The sequence below is a fragment of the Macaca thibetana genome, chromosome 16 (genome assembly GCF_024542745.1).
Source record: "Macaca thibetana thibetana isolate TM-01 chromosome 16, ASM2454274v1, whole genome shotgun sequence".
NCBI classification, from domain to species: domain Eukaryota; kingdom Metazoa; phylum Chordata; class Mammalia; order Primates; family Cercopithecidae; genus Macaca; species Macaca thibetana.
In genome coordinates, this window is record NC_065593.1 from 62,255,446 (window position 1) to 62,277,615 (window position 22,170).

Here is a 22,170-nt window from a genome sequence, read left to right on the forward strand (position 1 = left end):
TGGAGGTAAGGCCTGTGGGGGCAGGGCTTGGGTCATGGGGGCGGATCCCTCATGGAAGGTTTGGTGCCCTCCCCATGGTCATCAGGTGTGGGAGATCTTATTGCTATAAAGAGTCTGGGAGGGCTGGGTGCGATGGATCACGCCTGTAATCCCAGCACTTTGGGAGGCCGAGGTGGGTGGATCACAAGGTCAGGAGTTTGGGTCCAGCCCGACCAACATGGCGAAACCCCATCTCTAGTAAAAACAAAAAAAAATTAGCTGGGCGTGGTGGTGTGTGCCTGTTATCCCAGCTACTCAGGAGGCTGAGGTTGCAGTGAGCCGAGGATTGTGCCACTGCACTCCAGCCTGGGTGACAGAGCGAGACTCCACCTCAAAATAAAAAAAAAAGTCTGGGAGTTCCCTCTCTCGCCATGTGACGGGCCAGCTCCCCCTTCACCTTCTACCATGAGGGAAAGCTTCCTGGGGCCTCCCCAGAAGCCGAGCAGATGCTGGCGCCACTTGTACAGCCTGCAGAACCGTGAGCCAAATAACCCCCCAGCCTCGGCTATTCCTTCACAGCAACTCGAAATGGACAAACGCGATGTGTCAGTTTCTCTTTTTGGACCCCACAGTGTGCCTGGCTGGGGCTGTGCTCTGGGGAAATGGCAACTGTGAGGTCCTCACAGACAGGGCCTGGGGTCTTAACCACAGCCGCATCTCAGCGCCTTGATATTACTGAGTGGATGCCCAAAAAGCACTGCTGGGTGAATGCATGAGTGAATGATGAAGATGGAGCTGGCTGTTGGTGCCAGGGCAAGGCCCCAGGAGTCTGGGGAGGAGGGACCGGGCAGTTCAGGTCAACGGCTAACCCTGGGCAAGGCCAGGAGGCAGCCAGGACAGGAAGAGACAGCTGAGGGACTTTGTGTGAGTAGCCTCACTCTTCCCACGAGGGCAGGAAGCAGGACTCAGACCAAGGGGTGCCAGGTGGGAGCGGCACTCAGGTGGCCCGAGGAGCAGGTGCAGGCTTGGCAGGGCTGGTGGTACCATGTGTGGGGCCGATCCTGGCCCCATTCACTGCCTCCACCTCCTGGACACATGGGCCCATGGCCCCCAAGGCCCTCTTCTGTCCCCATGCCCACCTCTCCAGGCTCCACCTCCGGACACCAAGCCGTTTTCTCACTCCCATCTCTCCCGTTGTCCCTATATCTGAGCTGACCTCCTCCCCGAGCTCTGGTGAAATTCTAGTGCCCAGAGGTGCATCTCACATTCCTGGGCCACAAAGCCTTTGCAGTCTCCACTTTCCTGGGACATTCCATCTTAGAGCTGGGTGTATACTTATCTCACTGGATCAGAAGCTTCAGGAAGGCCCGTCTTGCATGCCCCTGCCCCCCACTTCCTGCCCGCCACTCAGCCAGTGGCTGCCATGTGGTTGGGCCTTGGCAGCCACCGCAGCTGGTAACACACACTTAGCACTTCTGTGTCCAGGTTCCGTGCTGAGCCCCTTCCGTTTCATCTCCATTTGTCTTCATGATGGCCCCTGATGTGGTAACCATCATTATCCATTTTTCAGACAAAAGACTATGGCTCAGAGAGGAGGAATGGCAGGTCCGAGGCCACATGGTTCATAACAGGCAAATGGACCTGGCAGTCTCTCTACCCACGAGTGGGGCTCCTCCCTGTCTACAGACCTCACTGAGGTTTTAGAGCCTGGAGCCAGTGAGTCCATTGAGCACAAGGATAGCGGTGGTGCCAGGGCTGGAACAAGGCAAGGGCCCCCCGAATCACAGTCCCGGCTGTGGACCACACCTCAGGACCCCGCCCTGGCTGGGAACCTTGCTCCAGCCCACCTGGGACCCCTTCCCACCCCAACTCCTGCACTGGGCTGTGCATGGGGGTCTGCTGAATGAGTGAGGGAAGAGGGATGGTGAGCAGGGTAGAAAGCGACTCTGGTGGGTAGGCTTCTGCTGGAAGCTTGAAACATTCCTGGAGAGCAGGAAAATACCAGGGGAAGAGGTTACAACCCTCAGAAGGGGTCACTGGGGACTGTCCTGTAGCCCTCTCATCGGGACAGGCAGAAAATCCAGCCCCCCTTCAGGGTGAGTCCAGGGAGCCTGTGGGGGTACCAGCTCTAGCTAGGGTGGTGTGTGGGTTTATGCCGTGGAGGAAGGCCGTCTGGAGGACGAGACGTGGCCTGCAGTCAGCTTAAACCTCATGTATTCTGTAAATAATTATTTATAATAAACAAACCTTATTCACCCTCTAAGAAGAGTAAAACACTACAGGAGGCACTTTCTCACCAACTACACATGTCACAGTGACTTCACTGCGTCACTGAGGGAGGGCCCAGGGTGCCCGGTTCAGAGTAAACCATGGCCAGGGGGATGGGCACACTGCCAAATCAGCCAGACCTCCACCCCTGAAAATGTGGGCTACATTCTCTTCAACAGGTTACAAGGAAATTCAGTGTGAACCCCATGTTTCCACCACTATTGGCTGTTCCAGAAGACTGGGAGGAGGGGTCTTGCCTTTTCCCCACTCTTGGTCACAGGGTTTGAGGCCACAACTTGGATTGGGACCCCACTCTCCTTCCTGGGGAAGAGGCTGAGTCAGCGGTGTCTGCCAAGGCCCAGTGCACAAACACAGAATTCACTTAACGTCCGCTTCGGCACCTCTGGGCCTCCCACACTGGCTTCCCCTATCTGACCCCTCGAGCAGGGAGAGTGATGGGGCGTGGGGCACCTCTAAGGGAGACTGGGGGACTGGAGCAAGGTTCCCAGCTCAGGGTGAGGTCCCGAGGCATGGTCCATGCAGCGCTGCTTCTCACAGGAGGCCTGGGGCATGACCAGGAGCTCGGAGACTCAGCAGAGGTCTGGGCATGGGACTCTTGGTACACAGCCAGGGCGAGGGCCGAGGCTGTATGGATGTGAGCAGGTGACCCTGTGCCACCAAGTACCATCTGTGCCAGGCCCTGTGCAGAGGTCCCCATATCACTGAGCTTCAGGGAGGTGAGGCAACCATCCAAGGCACACAGCCCTGGGGGAAAGGCTGAACCCAGGTGTGTCTGATTCCAGAATTCAAGAGGACAAGCCGAGGAGTCTGAGTCCCCTGAGACCTCAGTGATGGTTTAGTGCCTCAGGATGGCCAGGCTGGCTCCTCCAGCTTTAGTCAGCCGTGCCCGCCTTCAGTCATCCAGGGGCCCAGCGCTGGTCACTGAGACCTGGTACTGGTCATGGGTGCCCATCCCTGGTGGTGGGGACCTGGTGCTGGTCACTGAGATCTGGTATCGGCCATGGGGACCTGTCCTTGGCTATGGGAACCCAGCACTGGTCCCTGAGACCTAGTACTGGCCATGGGGCCCATCCCAGGCTGTGGGTACCCAGTGCTGGTCCCTGAGATCTGGTACTGGCCGTGGGGGCCCATCCCTGGCTGCAGGGACCCAGTATTGTCTATGGGGTCTGTCCCTGGCTTCGGGGAGTCAGTACTGCCTCTGGGGCCTATCCCTGGCAGTGGGGACCTGGTGCTGGAGGATCCTGACAGCAAAACCACAGAAGCAACGAGTAACAGTAGTCCATTAGCAGAGCGTGTGGCCTGCCCTGGCCGCGGCACCTTCCTCCACTCTGTGCCCTTTCACCACAAAGCCTGGTGCAGGTAACGAAGCCAAGAGGCGGAGAATCCGCAGGAGGATGCACACTCCTGCTCCTGGGTGGCTGAGAACCCCTGCTCCTCCTCCAGGCCTCTCCGTGCCAGGTCTGCACTGTTCTGCCCAGCCTCGGCTCCCACCCGCCTGGCCCCCCAGCTACAGACAGCAGCAATTCTCCCTCCCACTCAATGGGGCCACTGTCCAGCCCATCATTAGTCTTCAGGGCCGGCAGATGACACCCGCCATGGGCAGCGCTTCCTCAGGCCCCAGCACACAAGGCACAAAAGACGCCATCCTGCCCCAAGACCCTCCTAGTCACGTGGCACATGGGAAGTGGGGCTGGGAATCTTCTTCCCCCAGGGCAGGGGGAGAGCGTGTTCCAATCCCTGAGGAAATGCTGCTCTTTGGCCCTTTTTCTGAAAAATCCTCCAAGGAGACCTTGTGCGGAGAGCGCAGGGAGAATGGAGATTCTTGTGAGACTCTCGGGCTAGCCTCACAGAAACCACAAAATATTTGGATAAAAGTTGAAAACCTGCAGTCACACAATGCTGACCATTCATTCAAACACTTGTTGAGCAAGCACCTATGACGTCCGGGAACTCAGGACGTGGATCGATAAGACACAATCCTCATGTCAGTTCTAGTGAGAGAGAGAGAGAGAGAGATGGCACCATCAACCCCACCCACTGGGGACCCCCTTGGAGGCGGCGTGCAGGTTCAGGGCCGAATCTGCCCAGTGGACATGCCACCCACGTCCGCGTATCTCCTGGTCCTGTGGTGGCCCCTGCAACAAAGGCTGAGAGATAAGAGACAAGGATCTGGGGGAGGGAGGACGTCCATGCACATTCCACTGGGGACACCAGCAAGGACGACTGTTCAGTGACCGTTCAGATGACCGAGTCACCTGATGCTTAGAGCCTGGCACCCACAGAGCAGGGCGGGGGTGGCAGGCCCTGCCAGGGGCACAGGCCTGAGAAGGGAGTGCTGCCCGCCAGGCTCGATGGGACAGAGAGCGAAGGGCCTCCTTCCCGAAGGCCATGCAGAGGCCGGGGGTCAATGTCAGCAAGTCCATCAACATCAGTCCCCTGACACGGACCCAGAGCTGGGGTTCCAAGAGCAGCCTTGGGCACTCAGGAGCTGGGATCTCACAGAGGGTGTCCCCCACCCCTAGCTTCAGGCTAGTGACAGATCTGGAGTGCTTCTGCCCATGATCCAACTACTGAACCCAAATGAATGCATTGACAAATCGCATTTAGTGTTATTTACAGGGAGAAGGGAAGAAAAGAAAGAAAGAAAGAAAGTAAATCGCATTTAGCCTGGCTGGCCAGGGGGAGGGCAGATGGGCCATCACCTCTGCCACTTTTCAGGCCCTTTGCACTGACTCCCCCAACTCCCTCAAAACCAAGGCCCAGCCCCTCCCCACGAAACCAGCCAAAACCAGCCCTGGAGTCAGCTGGGATGAAGCAACTCGTGCAGGCAGATCATTAACTCTACTGTGATGGTTCGAGCAGGGAACCCAGATCAGGCCACGGCAGCTCAGGCACCTGCAGAAGGCCTGGGCCTCTGGGTGTTAAGCTCTCTCTTCCTGCACCCCCTCCGAGCCCAGTGGGCAGTGGGCGATTCCCAGGGTTGATGAAAGAGAGGAGGAAGAGGCTGAGCTGCGGCGAGTTTGAACAGCCAGCCCTGGGAGGGGCTGAGGTGGGGAAGGTTCCCACTGCTGCTCCACAGGCCCTGGAGCAAGGCTCCCATGATTCCGCCGCCAGCTGGGCAGGCACAGGCCTGGGTGCTGAGTGTGCCAGGATCTCCGCCGCTTCCTGGGTGGGGGCGAGAGGGACCCTCATGGGCCTGTAATTAGACCTGCGCCTTCCCAGCCAATTCCTCATCAAACAAAATCACACGTACAGCAGACCGGGCATGGCCGCCACCCTCGGGAACCCCCTGGGAAAGTTTCCCAAGGCTCTGCTGAGCTCGGGAACAGGTCCCTACCTGTCCGGGAACCGGGCTGGCACTCAACAAACAAATCAAAGCTCGGCGCTGGAAGGCAGAACTCTGGGACTAGAGTCCCAGCCAAGGGCCACAGTCCCTTCCAAGTCCCTCAGGAAGCCTCTTCCCCAAAGAGTGGCCGTGGGAAGCTGGGAGCCTCCAGGGTCTTCCCAAAGCCCAGGTGGTTTCAATGCCCTATGTCCAGGTGAGGGCTGCAGAGAGGGGCCGGCGGGGAGGAGCCCCCACAGCTCACCCCGGCCATTGACCCTACTCTCAAGCATTGAAATAAAGCCCTCTTCCCACACCCTCGGCCAGGGAGAGAGGGCGGAAGCCCTAAACATCCGGGGTGTATGGGAAAGGCTTACATGTACAGAGGAACCAGATAACGGAAGCTGCTGGCGGTGGTGACAGGCTTCTTAAAGGGACCTTGAGACCTTTGACACCAGAAGGGAAGCCGCACACCGCACCAGGCCTGGGGACAGGGAGAAGGGGCTCCTAAGGACAGGGTGGTCCCCTCCTGTGGAAGTGCCTCGCATTGTCTGATAACAGCAGCTCGGACCAGCTGTGGCACAACAGGAAGTTGTGAGAATATGGTGGCCCAGGAGGCTGGCCAGGGCTGGGGAGTGGTCAACCCAGAGACTCTGGTTAGCCAAGTGGGTCTAGGGCTTCCGGGGTGAAAGCCCAGAACCTTGTGGAGCACAGTGGACCCAGTGTTCGGAGGACAGATCCCAGGCCCAGATAAGGCCTTTTTTTTTTTTTTTTGAGATAGAGTTTCACTCTTGTTGCCCAGGCTGGAGTGCAGTAGCACAATCTCAGCTCACTGCAATCTCCACCTCCCAGGTTCAAGTGATTCTCCTGCCTCAGCCTCCTGAGTAGCTGTGATTACAGGCACGTGCCACCATGCCCAGATTAGCCAGTATTTTCAGAAGACACACGGTTTCACTATGTTGTACAGGCTGGTCTCAAACTCTTGACCTCAGGTGATCTGCCTGCCTTGGCCTCCTGAAGTGTTGGGATTACAGGCATGAGCCACTGCGCCTGGCTGACAAGGCCATTTTTGACATGGAATGCTGGTCTGACCAGCGTTCCATGGCTTCCACCTGCAACTATGCCCCCGCCTTCCATTAAAACAGGGCTCTCAGGGCAGAAGTTGCATCTTCTCATCCCAGAATGCCCCACGCCACCCCCCATGTGCTCACAGTGGGTCCTCCCCACCGCAGCTGAATCGGCCCCATCACAATGACAGCCTACAGGGGCGGGGGCTGGTGGGAACATACACAAAGCGGCCAATGCAATAGTTTCTCAGACACCCCGACACAGAAATGACCAGAGGACAGGAGGAGCAAGCCGGGGGTCCACGGCAACTCAGGTCTCCAGAGACAGGTGTTAAAAAAGGCGAGCCGGCCGGGCGCGGTGGCTCACGCCTGTAATCCCAGCACTTTGGGAGGCCGAGGCGGGCGGATCACAAGGTCAGGAGATCGAGACCACAGTGAAACCCCATCTCTACTAAAAATACAAAAAATTAGCCAGGCGCGGTTGTGGGCGCCTGTAGTCCCAGCTACTCGGGAGGCTGAGGCAGGAGAATGGCGTGAACCCGGGAGGCGGAGCTTGCAGTGAGCCGAGATCGCGCCACTGCACTCCAGCCTGGGCGACAGAGCGAGACTCCGTCTCAAAAAAAAAAAAAAAAAAGGCGAGCCATACCACAGGCCTTCCTTGGCCACATCTCAGCCTAAAAGAGACCCAAGAAGGAAAAGCAAGAATCCCACCTTTCCAACGAGGACTCGTATGCTAGATGCTCAGCAAACACCTTCTTACTTTTCCTGCAAAGGAGCTCCTGGGGCTGCCAGGGGAGTTGGCCAAAGAGAATGACATTCACAGAAACACACGAGGCCCCGTTAGTTTCAAGGCAAGGTGGCAATGAATGGAGGAGGAAAACCCACACCATTATTAGGGAATGGGGCCTTTTTCTGCTTCCTCCTCTTCTAACAGGTTTTCTCATATGGGATCCAAACCAAATTCCAACTCGGTCCTGATCCAGCAGGTGCTGTCCCCAAAGCCCAGAACAGACCTGTCAGAAAACTACTGCTCAGCCTCCTTCCGGGTGGCACATTTTTCTCCGGGAATTACAAACTTATCTCAGATGAGCAGAGAGCTGTTCCCCAAACCTCTGACCAAAACACAGCAGATTTCATGTCAAAAAGCAAAGAGAGAGGGGCCAGGGATGAAGTGCAGCAGGCTGGAGGCTGAGTCAGTCCCCAGAGTCACTGGGAAGGCGTTTCAGGAGCAGATGGCATTGCCTGCAAAGCTCCTGGCCCCCTCCCTGCTTTGATGCCAGGGACCACCCTCTGTTGGCTGCATGACTTTAGTCTCTGGGGTTCTCACAGCATGAAAAACCCCTCTGAAAGCAGGTCCGTTAGGGAGTTCCCTCAGCCCCTGCTCACTGACATGACTCTGCATGGCGACACCCCACATGCCATTGTAGAGAAGCAAAGCACACGCAGACCAGCCCCGCCAGCAGCAGCCTCCCTCCCCGCTCCTCCCAGGAACACCCTGCACATCTCCAACACATCCAGGAATCCAGAGCTGGGCTGTAGCAGCAGTTCCCTGGATCCCAGTGCCGGCGCTGCGGGGAGCTTGGGTTACTGCATTTCGAGGGTTGAGACTATCTCCAGCCTCCAGCCAGCCGGTCTTCAGGAGCCCAAAGGGGTGATAACTTGAGCGGAGTGATTTTAGAGAAAGTGGTGGCCAATTCGAATTTCTTCCTGGCCCTCCTGGAAGCCAGGGAAACCCCTTGCGAAAAGGAAACATGTTCCAAGAAGCTCCCGGCAGGAGGAGACTCAGCCACTCAGCTTAGTTGGCCAAATATTTACAAAGAGATAGCTGTGACCACACAAAGCCCTATTCTTCTATTTTGAGGCTGAAAATCTGGTCCCCGCGTGGAGACCGAGCTCCCCGCCACCCCTCTCCTGGGGACCCCGCTCGGTCCTGCCGGCCTCGGGTTGGGGCCCAGGGACAGCGTGGCTCCCGGCCCCGCCACCAGGGCCATCGGGGCCCGCCTCACGGCCGCGCCACCTGAGAGCCCCCGAGCCAGTGGTGCAAGGCTGGGAAGAACAAAGGAGCAGGACTCACCCCAGCAGCGGAACGTCGGGCTGCGCTGGACGCGCCGAGAGCCGCGGCCCGCCCACCGGGTCACATGGCTCGGAGCCGAGCAGAGGATCAAAGGGGCTTTGTGGCCGCGGAACAAGGAGCCTCCCAGAGCGTGGGGCAGAGGTAGGGAGGGACCTCGACTGCCTGGGAAGGGAGGCTCGGTGGGGAATTGCTCCAAGGGGGCAGGGCGAGGGGAGCAGGAGGAGGGGGCAGGCAGAGATAGGGGAGCCCAGCGGCAGGCCCGGTGCAGCAGCAACTTGGAGGCATGGGAGGGACGCCAAGGAGCTGCCACTCGCTAAAGGAAAGTGACAGGGTCCCTGGGAAGAGCGAGGGGGAGCTGCTAGGAAGAGAGGGGAAGAGGCTCCTAGGGACCTCCAGCCATACTGTCCCTGCCCTTGTCCCTGAGCTTGCCAGAGGCAGTGCCCATGAGGAGCCCCCTCCTCCCAACCAGGTCCTGAACCTGACCTGGACGCCCTCTCACCCTGTGCTCTGCCCAATGCCCCTGCTTCCCAGGTGCTCCCCCACCAACCTGCTCAGACATCCCCACAGCTGGGCTCTCAGGGGGCATGGCCAGCCACTCCAGAAAGCCATTCAGACCTGCAGGCAGGGTTGGAACACAGCCACCTGGGTTTGTCCCCTCTACCCCAGGTGCTTGCTGGCTGGGACCACGGAAGGGAGAAGGAGCAGGAGAGGAGGGGCAGGGGATGGGGGCGCAGCTCACCCTGAGCTCTTCTTCCGAGAGCCTCTGGATTCAGATCCGATCCAGCTCCTGCCTCTCCAGCCTCTCCAGCCCCTGGGGGACCTGGCCAGTGCGTCACTCTTCCTCTCCCCCTCCCTGCAGGCCTGGGATGTGCTGGGACCCAGAGGGGCACAAGCAAGGGGGTCCCCAGAGGAGGGAGCTGACACTATAGGGGCTGGGCCTGGACGCTGGGATCTGCCAGACCCATCTCAGTGCCACGACCTCTGAACCCAAGTGAGTCACTCCCAGCAGGGGCGTGGCCACTCCCACACTAGGAGAGAGCGCCTGGGAGTGGGCTGGTTCCGAGGGCTTGCTGGGGGCTGGGAGGGATTCGCTTAAGTGGAAAGAAGCCTTTGGTGACACCTTCTGAGGGCCAGGGTCTGAATTCTGGAGGCTACGCTCTCTCAGGCAGCCCCTACAGGACCTCATGGTCACTGGGTTCCACACACTTTCACCTTCCCACACCCCCACCTGTGGCTGGGGGTGACTGAAGCCCCGGGGCACCCGCCACACTGGCCACACAGGCCAGCCACGTCCAGCGGCTCCCCAGCCAGCAGTCACTGGCATCTAACCCATCACTTCCCACTCCTCATGGCCAACTTTCCCCCTAAGGCCTCCTGGTCCCACGGACCTCCCCACCTCACAGTGAATGGGAGCTGCTACCACTGGTCTCTGGGCGCCAGGCCAGAGCCGGGGGAGTGTCTGGGAGGGGACTGCATGCCCGGAGTCCCTGTTCCCATCTGAATGGGAGGGAGGCTGGTGGCAGATCAGAGACGTGGGTTCTGAGTCAAACACTGAAATCCAAGGCCCTGGGCTCGTCACTCAACATCTGTGGAATCTGACCTTCCCCATCCATAAAATGGGTACCACCAACACCAGTCGCCAAAATTACAGCAAGACACACGTGTCCAGGCCAGGAAGTGCGGCCACTCAGAAAATACGGCTCCCCCTTCCTCCAAGAAGCTGATTTCCCCAGCAGTGGGAGTGAGAAGAGCCTGTCTTTTCCACTGCCCGCAGCCCATCCCACGGCACCCTCGTCACTGGCCCCTTAAGGGCAGCTCCAGAAACCATTGACAAAGGATGCTGGAAGGAACTCCTTTCTGGCCAGGTGTCAGGGTCAACAGCAAGCCTCGAGGATTCAGCTTCCACCATGCCCCTACCCCGTCAGCCTCCTCCCTCCCCGTGGGCAGAACCTTTCTTCCTTGGCCTTCCTCTCCGAACCTCCTTCTCTTTGCCTCTGGCCTCAATCTATCCCCCAGCTTTCTGGCCCCTCCAGGCTTTTCCCAGGGCCCACGACCCTGCTCTCCTCCAAGCCCAGCCTTCTCCCCTCCTCTGCCTCTGGATTCCTGACCTGGGCGGCCAGCAGCCGCGGTGCGTTGCTGAGGTGGCCGCCCCTCTGGCAGTGGTTCCTCTTGCTGTCACCAAATGAGGGTCTCCAGAGCACAGAGAGGGCATCTCCGGCCCGGGGCTGCATCCCCCACACAGAGCCTCTGTCCTTCAGGATCTCTCAAAGTTCTCCACCACTCAGCACACACTCGGCACTCAGGTAGAGTAGCCCCAAAGCCTTCCCGGCTGCCCCTCGGTCCAACCCTCCAGCAGAAACGGCACACGGGCCACAGACGCAACCTTACGTTTTCCAGCAGCCACAATAACAAATGTAAGAACAAGCCAGGCACAGTGGCTCACGCCTGTAAATGCCAGCACTTTGGGAAGCTGAGGCGGGCGGATCACCTGAGGTCAGGAATTTGAAAGCAGCCTGGCCAACATGGCAAAACCCTGTCTCTACCGAAAATAGAAAAGTTAGCCAGGCGTGGTGGCGGCCACCTGTAATCCCAGCTACTCGGGAGGCTGACGCAGGAGAATCGCTCGAACCCGGGAGGCAAAGGTTTCAGTGAGCCGAGATTGTGCCACTGCACTCCAGCCTGGGCAACAGTGTGAGACCCCGTATTTTAAAAAAAAAAAATCATTAAAAAAATGTAACAGCAGGTGATATTAATTTTATCATTCACTTAACAGAGCCCAAAATATTATCAATTCAACATGTAATCAATGTAAAAATGACAGATATTTGACATTCTTTTCTATCCCCCTTGCTAGGACACGGCACCTCTCCATTTGGAGTTGCCACATTTCAGGTGTTCAATGGCCCCGTGCAGCCAGCGGCTATCATGTTGGACAGTGCAGCTCGGATCATCTCTTTTTTTTTTTTTTTTTTTGGTGGTGGGGCGGGTACAGAGTCTTGCTCTGTTGCCCAGGCTGGAAAGCAATGGTGCGTTCTGGGCTCACTGCAACCTCCGTCTCCTGAGTTCAAGCAATTCTCCGGCCTCAGCCTAAGTAGCTGGGACAACAGGCGCACACCACCATGTCCGGCTGCTTTTTGTATTTTTAGTAGAAATGGGATTTCACCATGTTGGCCAGGCTGGTCTCAAACTGCTGACTTCAACTGATCTGCCTGCCTTGGCCTCCTGAAGTGCTGGGATTACAGGCGTGAGTCACCACACCCATCCTCAGATAGTCTCAATTTGATCCTAGGATAATACCAGGTCATCAGAGAGCTGTTGATTTGGACCATATTATGATTTGAGCCTCCCAGATCATTCTCAGCACCATGTCTACAAGCCACGTTTAGAGGACGATAGGACACAGCTTGGTGAAACACACAGCAGCATCCTCCGTAAGACACTGGTGAGGCCATAGATCCCGCCATCAGTGTCACCCGCCTGGGAACATTTCGCTGTCAGAAAATGCAGAGCTTCTCCTAAGAAATGAATGTGGTTGGGTGTGTTGGCTCACACCTGTAATCCCAGCACTTTGGGAGGCCGAGGCAGGTGGATCGCCGGAGGCCAGGAGTTCAAGACCAGCCTGACCAAAATGGTGAAACCCCATCTCTACTAAAAATACAAAAATTAGCCAGGCGTGGTGGTGCGCGCCTGTAGTCCCAGCCACTCAGGAGGTTGAGGCAGGAGAATCGCTTGAACCCGGGAGGAGGAGGTTGCGGTGAGATGAGATTGCGCCACTGCACTCCAGTCTGGGCAAAAGAGCGAGACTTCGTCTCAAAAAACAAACAAACAAAAAAGAAATGAAAGTTCTAGGCACACGCTAAGTATCTCTTAGACGATTCCAAAGATATAAATTACTGTGACTGCCGACTCTTCCCCTTCCCTGGGTGTGCCTGTCCTGCTTCCCTAGCTCATAGGTGCTCAGGCCGGGACATACCCGACTCAAAGACAGCCCGCCACAGGCCGTGGGGCCTGGCTGGCTCAAAAGGGAGAGTGAGGCCATTGGAATTTTCCCAGGAGTGAGTCTGAAGCTTGGAGTGTTTTTTGGTGGAGGGTTCTGAAGCTAGAAGGCAATGCAGACATGGGGGCTGAGACACTATTTGGAGCCATTTGCAAAGAGGCATAAGAGGCAGTGACCCCAAGGAAGGAGCAAGGGGAGGAGAGGGCAGCACATCCACACCCCTTCAACTCCTGCCCTTCCGGAGGCCTAGGCATTCCACACGCCGGCCTGCCCGCATGGACATCCTTCCAATAAGCAACTCATCGTGCTCATGTTTATTTATTTTAAAGTCACACAGAATTGCACTTATTAAAAATGAATGTATAGAGACATAAAGCATTCTGGTGGCTGCCAAGGGCTGGAGAGGGCAGATGGGGAGTGAGTCCTTCATAGATACGCGGTTTTCTTTTGGAGTGATGAAAAAGTTCTGGCACTAGATAGTGGTGATGGTTGCACAACACTGTGTATGTACTTGGTGTTACTAATGGCACATTTTATGTTCTGTGTATTTTAGCACAATAAAAAAATATACATTTAAACCAACAGAATTCAACATGTCCTTTTTTTCCCCTTGAACAAATTTGTTTTCTTGCTTTATATCTTAAAATCAAAAGGGCCCTGAGATACACCACAAGCCCCCAGGGTAGGCTGAATAACTCTCCCTCCCCAAACTGTGTTACCTTATGTGGCAACAGGGACTCTGTAGATGTAACTGAAGATGTTGAGATGAAAAGATTACCCAGGCGGACCCCAAATCACAAGCGTCCTTTAAGAGGGAGGCAGGCCAGGTGCAATGGCTCATGGCTGCAATCCCAGCACTTTGGGAGGCTGAGACAGGCAGATCACCTGAGGTCAGGAGTTCGAGACCAGCCTGGCCAACATGGCAAAACCCTGTCTCTACTAAAAATACAAAAATTAGCCAGGTGTAGTGGCGCACGCCTGTAATCCCAGCTACTTGGGAAGCTGAGGCAGGAGAATCGCTTGAACCCGGGATGTGGAGGCTGCAGTGAGCCAAGATCGTGCCACCGCACTCCAGCCTGGGTGACAGAGTGAGACTCCATCTGAAAAAAAAAAAAAAAGAGGGAGGCAGAGGGAGATCTCACTGCAGAGAAGGAGGAGGCTGTATGAGGATGGAGGCAGAGGCTGGAGGGATGCAGCCGCAAGCCAAGGAACTCCAGCAGCGCCTCCCGCCCAAAGCTGGAAGAGGCAGGAATGAATTCTGCCAGCACCTTGACTTTAGTCTGGTGAGACTGATCTCCGGCTTCTGACCCTTAACACTGTAAAGGAAGAAGTCTCTGTTGCTTTAAGCCACTGAGTTTGTGCGAAGCAGTTACAGTGGCAACAGGAAGCGAATGTAGCCCTCAGTCCATTCCTCCGCCCACAGCAACACAGGCGTTTCCTCGTGCAGATGAAGAAACACACACTGAGAGCTGAGCTGAACTCTGCCAGGCAGCCAGTGAGTGGGACAGGACCCCTTCCCGCCCCCACTCGGGGGTCTGTGTTGAATTTTCAAAGGCTGCTGCTCTTCAGATAGTGAGCTTCCCACATCCACAGAGACTCATCTCAAAGCTGACAAAGTGCCCCCTTCGAGGGGCATCAGAAAGAAGGCCCCAAGGTGTCCTTGCCACATGTCCACCTGTCTGTGGGCAATGCCCACAGTCCTTCCTGGTGACCCACCCAACAGAAGGGTCACGGGGGAGGGAGCAGCACTGGCCAGCCTATCCCGCAGCAAGGTCCCACTCTGGAAGCCACAGGGGACAGTTGGGACTCCCACCTCCAACTGAGCCAACTGGGAGAAGAGCCCAGCACAGTCTTGGAGGCTGACACCTGCCAGGAAGTGTAGTGACACCCACGTGCTGCTGAAGCACGCAGCAACACAGCAGCAACGAGGAGGGGATGTGGTTTCTCAGCTTCCTCCCCACTCCCCAGCACACACATGTGCATACAGATACACACACACACGTGCATGCACACATGCACCAGCCCCCAGTTCCCAGGTCCTGTACTCTGCCCCTGCCAAGCTCCTCGGCTACCGCCAAGCCAGGTTGTGAGCACAGAGCTCAGCCTTCCTGCCAACTCTTTTCCAATCCATCCTGGGCAACACCCCAGTGGGATGCAGCAGATGCTTCCCATCAAATGCCAAGAACAATATCCCTCCCTCTCTGTGGGCCGGTGGCCGCGTTTCTTCATGGGGGTGCAGGGGGGCGGGCTGGGGAGCAGGAGGGTTGTTCTGATGGCTGGTATGCACCTGCAGCCGTGACGCCCCAAGGCAGCCCACATTCCTACCCACAGACCGACATCCAAAAGGGGCTGGGAGCACCCACAGCCCCTGCCGCCCTTGGGTGGACAGACTGGGGGAACCCTGAGTAGCCCGAGTGAAGGCCGTCCCCAGGCAGGCATGGTGGGACAGAGGGGCCTCTGCACAGTTTCTCTGTGAGGCAGCGCAGCTGCTGGGCTGTTTTGGCACATTCGGGGGCCATGTTCCTTCTTCTGGTTTCTCCTCACTTGGCCTGGGAGAACGTTCAGGATGTTCCAATCTCAAAAACAAGCAAACCCTCTTCCTTTGACCTACCTAACTCCTCAAAACTGTGAACTTTCTCCCGGTCTAAAGAGCCCAACCTCTCAAAGTGGGTCTACACTGCAGCTTCTAGCTTCCTACTGCCCACTCACTTCTTAACCCGCACCATCTGGTGTCCGCCCATCTCACTATTAACGGAGTTCTTGAAAAAATCCTCATGGCCAGTATCCAGCCCCGCCCCATCTGACCTCCAGGGCAGTGCCTGACACGCAGGAGCCGGTTCTTGTCCCCTCCTTCTCCCCTCCGTATTCCCTAGTCCTGGGGGCTGGATGGCTCCCAGGGGTCCCCCCGCCCCCCGACTTAGTCTCCTGGGGTGACCACACCTCCGTTCCAGCTTCCCAGCTCAGCTGCCTCTCCACATCTTGCCTCATGTCTACCCCTTGGAACACTGCCCGTTTCCGAAGACTCAAGCTCCCACTCCCCGCACCCCCCTCCCCGACCCCCGGCCCCCCCATCCCCGACCCCCGGCCCCCCTCTCCCCGACCCCCGGCTCCCCCCTCCCCGACCCCCGGCCCTCTCACCAAAGTCCTACTGGCTGTTTCTTCCCGGGGTCTCAAATCAGTCCCTTCCTGCCCAGACCCACAAGGTTAGTTTCCACCCTATGACTGCTCCCCTGGACCACTGGGATCGTCCCTCACCAATGCCCACCTCCCATCTCGCTACCTCCCACCAAGGCAGGGCTCTGCTGGATGACCCCTCCCACTTCATCACTCCTTTTCCCAAACAGCTTCCCAGGTTCCTCTGTTAGTCGAAATTCTTCCCTTGCATTCGAGGACCCCGGCAATCTGACCAACTCACTTTCAAGCCTGAATTCCCCCTCCTGTCTAAGGAGCCTACACTCTTCAGCCAGGCCGTACTGTCTCGCAAAACCCACCTAAAACCCGCCCGGTAAACGTCACCACCTCCAGGAAGCCCTCCTGACATCCTCCACCCCCAGAGTCTCCTGACTTGGAGACCCTGACTCTAATTCACCTTTGCCTCTTTTGAGTCTCCTGTGCGGCAGGCCTCAGTCTATGTTTGTGGGTCTCTGTAGCAGGAGGGCCCATTTCCTCCTTTCTAAGAAGTGCTCGCCCTACCTCCTGTCAAGCTGCAACTTCCACTAGCAGGTACCTACAACATGCCTTTTTACTTTTTTTCTTTTCTTTTTGAGATGGAATCTGGCTCTGTTGCCCAGGCTGGAGTGAAGTGGCGCAATCTAGGCTCACTGCAACCTCCACCTCCCAGGTTTTAAGTGATTCTCCTGCCTCAGCCTCCCCCGTAGCTGAGATTACAAGCATGCGCCATCATGCCCAGTTAATTTTTTTTTTGTATTTTTAGCAGAGACAGGGTTTCACCATGTTGGCCAGGCTGGTCTCAAACTCCTGGCTTGAAGCGATCCGCTGACCTCGGCCTCTCAAAGTGCTGGGATTACAGGCGTGAGTCACCACACCCAGCCCAATGTGCCTTTTTGTATCCTTCTTGAAAAGCTATCATTATACCAACAGTGTGTCTTATAATTGATCATAACTTAAAATGTGACTTATTATTAAAAGTGTGACCTTACTTTTAAATAATAGCGTTGACTGTGGTCTGCAGCCAGCTGGTCCCGTTGATGACCACTTTGTAGATTAGATATGGCCCCAGGCACACATCCAATCCAACCACTCTGCCCCTCCAACCTCCTTTCCCCTTGAGCTCACATCAGGTGTGTCCTAGAGCTGCAAACTCATGGCTGATACAAAACCAGGATCCTCAACACCCAATACAAAGCAATCGGGCCCTGCACTGGTTCCAACAGCAACCATAAACCACGTCTGCCTCCTGCACCGGGCACATTGTGCCTGGCCCATAATATGTGCCTTTTCCCCTATTAAGATGGTATACGGGCCCAAATCTGCTCCCTGGGAGCAACGGACCCTTCCCTGGGAGATGTGAGTAGTTTCCACACCACACCTAAGCAGACATTGTCACAAGACTTCACATCTCGCATCTCAGCTCCTAAGGGCCTATTTATCTTTCCAAAAACTCATTTGTTTTGCCATAATATGTGCTTTTTTTTTTTTGAGACAGAGTCTCACTCTGTTGCCCAGGCTGGAGTGCAGTGGTGCGATCTTGGCTCACTGCAACCTCTGCCTCACAGGTTCAAGCGATTCTCCTGCCTCAGCCTCCCAAGTAGCTGGGATTACAGGTGTGCGCCACCACGCCTGGGTAATTTTTGTATTTTTAGTAGAGACAGGGTTTCACCATGTTGGCCAGGCTGGTCTGGAACTCCTGACCTCAGGTGATCCGACCACCTCAGCCTCCCAAAGTGCTGGGATTACAGGTGTGAGCCATCACGCCTGGCCCATAATACGTGCTTTTGCCCCTTCCTTTTCCCCTATTAAGATGGTATACATGCCCAAAGTTAAAAAAAAAAAAAAAAAAAATCGGGCCACTGCACTCCAGCCTGGGCGACAGAGCGAGACTCCGTCTCAAAAAAAAAAAAAAAAAAAAAAAACTAGTTGGCTGGGCACAGTGGCTTACGCCTGTAATCCCAGCACTTTGGGAGGCCGAGGTGGGCAGATCACGAGGTCAGGAGTTCGAGACCAACCTGGCCAACATAGTGAAACCCGTCTCTACTAAAAATACAAAAAATTAGCCAGGCGTGGTGGCAGGCACCTGTAGTCCCAGCTACTCGGGAGGCTGAGGCAGGGGAATCGCTTGAACCCGGGAGGCGGAGGTTGCAGTGAGCCAAGACCACGCCACTGCACTCCAGCCCAGGCAACAGCGTGAGACTCCGGCTCAAAAAAAACACTAGTCAAGTGCACTAGTGGGAAGAGGGGAAAGAGTGGAACAAAGAATCTAATCTGTAACTGAACAATCAGCAGAGATAACTCACCACCTTCGGACCAGCCACGGCCCCACCTTCTACGTGCTCTTTTGAGTCACATTTTTCAGTGAACTCCCATACCTAGGTGATTAAATCTGTCTTTTCTATCATTAATTTATCTTCAGTGAGTTTAATTCGCAGGCCCCCAAACACTGAACCTAAGAGGGCAGAGGAAATGCATTTCTTCCCACCTACAAAAATACTCCCCCTCTTCACCGCAGTGTCGCCTTTCCCACCCACAGCCAGCAATTTGGACCCCGTTTCTCAAAGTCTATGAAAGCAGGACAGCCTGCCTGCAGGATGTTCCCATCACAAAAGGAGGGTCAGGTCTTGTGGGAGGAAAGAAACGGGAGTGGCAAATGTTCACATCTTGGGCTAGACAGAGGCACCAGGTGTTCACCGCCCTGGGTAGTAAACATTTTTAAAAACAGAAAGAAAAATCTTCAGCTTCGCTGGGGCATAAAGAGTCACGACCTTTTCTGCGGCTAAATGGCTGGGTGGCTGGGGAGACAAGTGGTAGCCATCCTGAACCTCAGTTTAGTTGCCTGTAAATGGAGGGCAATGAAACCACCTGCTGTTTGGGTGCTTGAGAGGCTGTTGCTCAAACTTCCTGCCCTCCCTTATTGGGTTTTGGGGAAGATGGTATGAGCTAGCAACATAAAAGCACTTTGAAAACCACACGAAGTGTCTAAGCATGGGGGTGCTGGCTGACTCCAGGCCTGTTTTCACCACCTGGCAGAAAATCCCCCAGACGGCCTTTGTTTTTTCCTCGGGGGCAGGGGCCTCACCGTCAGACCTGATGGCGTTGGTGGCTGCTCAGGCTATCCGGCAAGAGACTGCTGTCAGCCCCAGACCCACTCCAAGTCCAGGAGGGAAGCAGGCCGGGGTCGGGGGGTCTGAAGCCCTTCATGTTTTTGGCGGAGACACTGGGGCAGGCGAAAGCATCGCTCATGGCAAACTAAAAAGCTTGTCTGAATTGGGCCCAAACCAGCCCAGCCCAGAACGGAGCCCAGCTCCATTCTCTCCTCCCAGAACCAGAAGCTCAGGACACCAGAGGCTGAGAGGATGCTGGAATAGCACCTCCATCTGTTTGTTCAAAGACAGGGACCTGCGGGGCGCAGTGGCTCAAGCCTGTAATCCCAGCACTTTGGGAGGCCGAGACGGGCGGATCACGAGGTCAGGAGATTGAGACCATCCTGGCTAATACGGTGAAACCCCATCTCTATTTAAAAAAAAAACTAGCCGGGCGAAGTGGCGGGTGCCTGTAGTCCCAGCTACTCAGGAGGCTGAGGCAGGAGAATGGCGTAAACCCGGAGTCAGAGCTTGCAGTGAGCTGAGATCCGGCCACTGCATTCCAGCCTGGGCGACAGAGCAAGACTCCGTCTCAAAAAAAAAAAAAAGAGACAGGGACCCTAAGCCACCTTCTCCCCCAGCTCACTCCACAAACCCTTTGTGCCAAGCTCTCCCCGTCCAGGAGTTACAGGCCCTATTTGGGAGCCATCCAGGGTCTCAAGGTCTCCACCACCCAGCTGTCCATCTCATCGGGCCAGGCCTGCAGGCGTGGAGATCAGCAGGGTGGGGTTCAAATCTGGCTGCACCCTGATGAGCTGAGTGACTCTGGGCCCATTTCTTAACCTCTAGGGGGCAATGCTCTCTCATCTGCAAAAAGGGGAAAGGGCTCACCGAGGAGAGTGGCAAGTAAAGGAGATGGCACCTGTGCAGACGGCACCGTGCGGGCACCCAGCGGACGATCACGCGTCGCCTTCCTGCCTCTTCTCCCTGCTTCTGCGGGAGCGTCGGCGGCAGGGAGCTGAGAGGAAGGGAGCAGCTGTCCGCTTGGGATGCGGGCTGCTCTGAGTTGGAAGTGAAAAAGGAATAAGCAGCAGCTGCTCACTGACGAGCTTCATGTATCTGTGCCTTAAAACCCTAAAGGTGCATCTGGAAGATTTCCCGGGCAAGTTCTCTTTTATAGGTATATGAAGGCCAGGTGCAGTGGCTCACTCCTATAATCCCAGCACTCTGGGAGGCGAAGGCAGGTGGATCACCTGAAGTCGGGAGTTCGAGACCAGCCTGGCCAACTTGGTGAAACCCTGTCTCTACTCAAAATACAAAAATTCGCCGGGCGTGGTGGCGGGTGCCTATAATCTCAGCTACTTAGGATGCTGAGGCAGGAGAATCGCTTGAACCTGGGAGATGGAGGTTACAGTGAGCCAAGCTCGTGCTACTGCACTCCAGCCTAGGTGACAGAGCGAGGCTCCATCTCAAAAAAATAAAAACAGGCCGGGCGCGGTGGCTCAAGCCTGTAATCCCAGCACTTTGGGAGACCGAGACGGGCGGATCACGAGGTCAGGAGATCGAGACCATCCTGGCTAACACAGTGAAACCCCGTCTCTCCTAAAAAATACAAAAAAAAAAAATTAGCTGGGTGAGGTGGCGGGCACCTGTAGTCCCAGTTACTCGGGAGGCTGAGGCAGGAGAATGGCGTAAACCCGGGAGGCGGAGCTTGCAGAGAGCTGAGATCCGGCCACTGCACTCCAGCCCAGGCGACAGAGCGACTCCGTCTCAAAAAAAAAATAAAAATAAAAATAAAAATAAATTTTTAAAAAAGGTATATGAAAAAAGTGAAATGCCATGAGTGTTTTGTTGCAATATGCCAGTTACAAACAGGAACTGGAGGACTTCCCAAGTCATCTCCTCCTTCATTCCTTCCCTCCCTGCATATGTACTAAGAGTCCCCCGGGTGCTGGCGGCATCAGGGACCTGGGGTGCCACACAGACCCTGCCTGCTCAGATCTTAAACCCAAGGAGGAGACATAAAAGTTAAAATAGGGTGGTAAGTGGAACAAATGGGGACCAGATGGGGCAATTTGGCAGCACTTGGCAAGGCCGTATTAAGGAGTCCCCAAAGAGGCCCAGCTTCCAGGGGAAGGAGGCGCCCCAGGCAGCGGGCCTACAGAGGCGAAGGCCCGGAGTGGGGCTCTCAGGGAAGCTGTTCAGGATGCCGAGAGGAGGGGGGCAACTCACAAGCCTGGTGACGGGGACAGTCATAAAGTGCCATGAAGCACCATCCAGGCTGCCCACCAGCCTCCAGGACAGAAAGATCACAGCAGTTACAGGTGTGGGGATCTGCTCACCTGATCCCCACTCAGCTCAGAAAATGACTGTTTCAGGGTCACAGGCAAAAGCCCAAGTCCTGCAAGCTGCTGGCCACAGGGTGCGGCTGGGGAAAGGTGGGGACGCCCGCCAGCCAAGGTCGCTAGGAGCCCTGGGCTGCCGGAGACGCCTGCAGGACACCGGGAGGGCAGGCCAGACTAGAGGGACTTCTACCTCTTCTCTCAGGCCCCAGCCCTCAGGCCAGAGTGTCCTCAGGTCCCTGGGGCCCCCAGGGCTGCAGGCAGACAGGGAGAGGCCTGTGCTGTGGCGGGTCACCTGGTTCCTGCAGGAAGTGGCCAGAGGCCCCAGCACTTGGGTACAGTAGCTACTCTTCCAGTGCCTGCCAATGATGCTGTTGCTCAGGGTCCACTCTCTCCAACTCTCCTCCCCAACCAGGGAGGAAAGCACTTTGGAACAGGAGCTGGGCTATCTGACTTGATATTCCAGCATGACTCTGCATGACCCTGGGCCAGTCACTTAACTTCCCTGGGCCTCCATTTCCTCACTTGCAAATCAGGCAGACAAACCCCCAAAGTCTCCCTCAGCTACAGAATTCTAAGTGTTAAAACAAAAAAAAATCCACAAAAAGGAAACATGTGTCCAGCCCACACCCTCGCCTTCATTTGTCAAAAGGGGAAATGGTTTTGCTATGGGGTTTTCTTCCCCCAAACAGACATGGGAGACCTTTCCTATGATTGCAGAGCTGGAGCAGTCCAGAGAGGAGCCCAGAATCTTCCAGAGTTTGAGATCCACAGGGGAATTTCTCCTAATTCTTCCGGGATAGGAGCACTGCTGCCTAACAGCATTCAATTCCCATCACTGCT

General features: G+C 56.0%; 3 protein-coding genes and 1 pseudogene across 14 annotated transcripts in view; 2 read left to right on the forward strand and 2 right to left on the reverse strand.

The window, feature by feature from the left end:
* MXRA7 (matrix remodeling associated 7) overlaps positions 1 to 22,170 on the forward strand; it is a 1,130,960-nt gene that overhangs the window by 367,105 nt on the left and 741,685 nt on the right. The window lies entirely within an intron of this gene.
* JMJD6 (jumonji domain containing 6, arginine demethylase and lysine hydroxylase) overlaps positions 1 to 22,170 on the forward strand; it is a 1,042,475-nt gene that overhangs the window by 317,380 nt on the left and 702,925 nt on the right. The gene's annotated exons all lie outside the window — the stretch shown is intronic.
* Positions 1 to 22,170, reverse strand: part of SEPTIN9 (septin 9) — a 214,791-nt gene that overhangs the window by 39,049 nt on the left and 153,572 nt on the right. The window contains exon 1 of one of the 10 annotated variants that reach the window (XM_050764275.1): positions 9,471 to 9,698. The exons of 7 other annotated variants lie outside the window; for them this stretch is intronic. The gene's annotated coding sequence lies outside the window, so the exon portion shown is untranslated. Of the gene's footprint in view, positions 1 to 5,605; positions 5,706 to 8,731; positions 9,210 to 9,470; positions 9,699 to 22,170 lie in introns of those variants that run through there. 2 more of the 10 variants (XM_050764273.1, XM_050764279.1) reach the window with 2 other exon arrangements.
* LOC126939241 (uncharacterized) lies at positions 10,608 to 15,755 on the reverse strand (annotated as a pseudogene). The gene has a single exon (XR_007720312.1). The product of XR_007720312.1 is annotated as an uncharacterized LOC126939241 (transcript).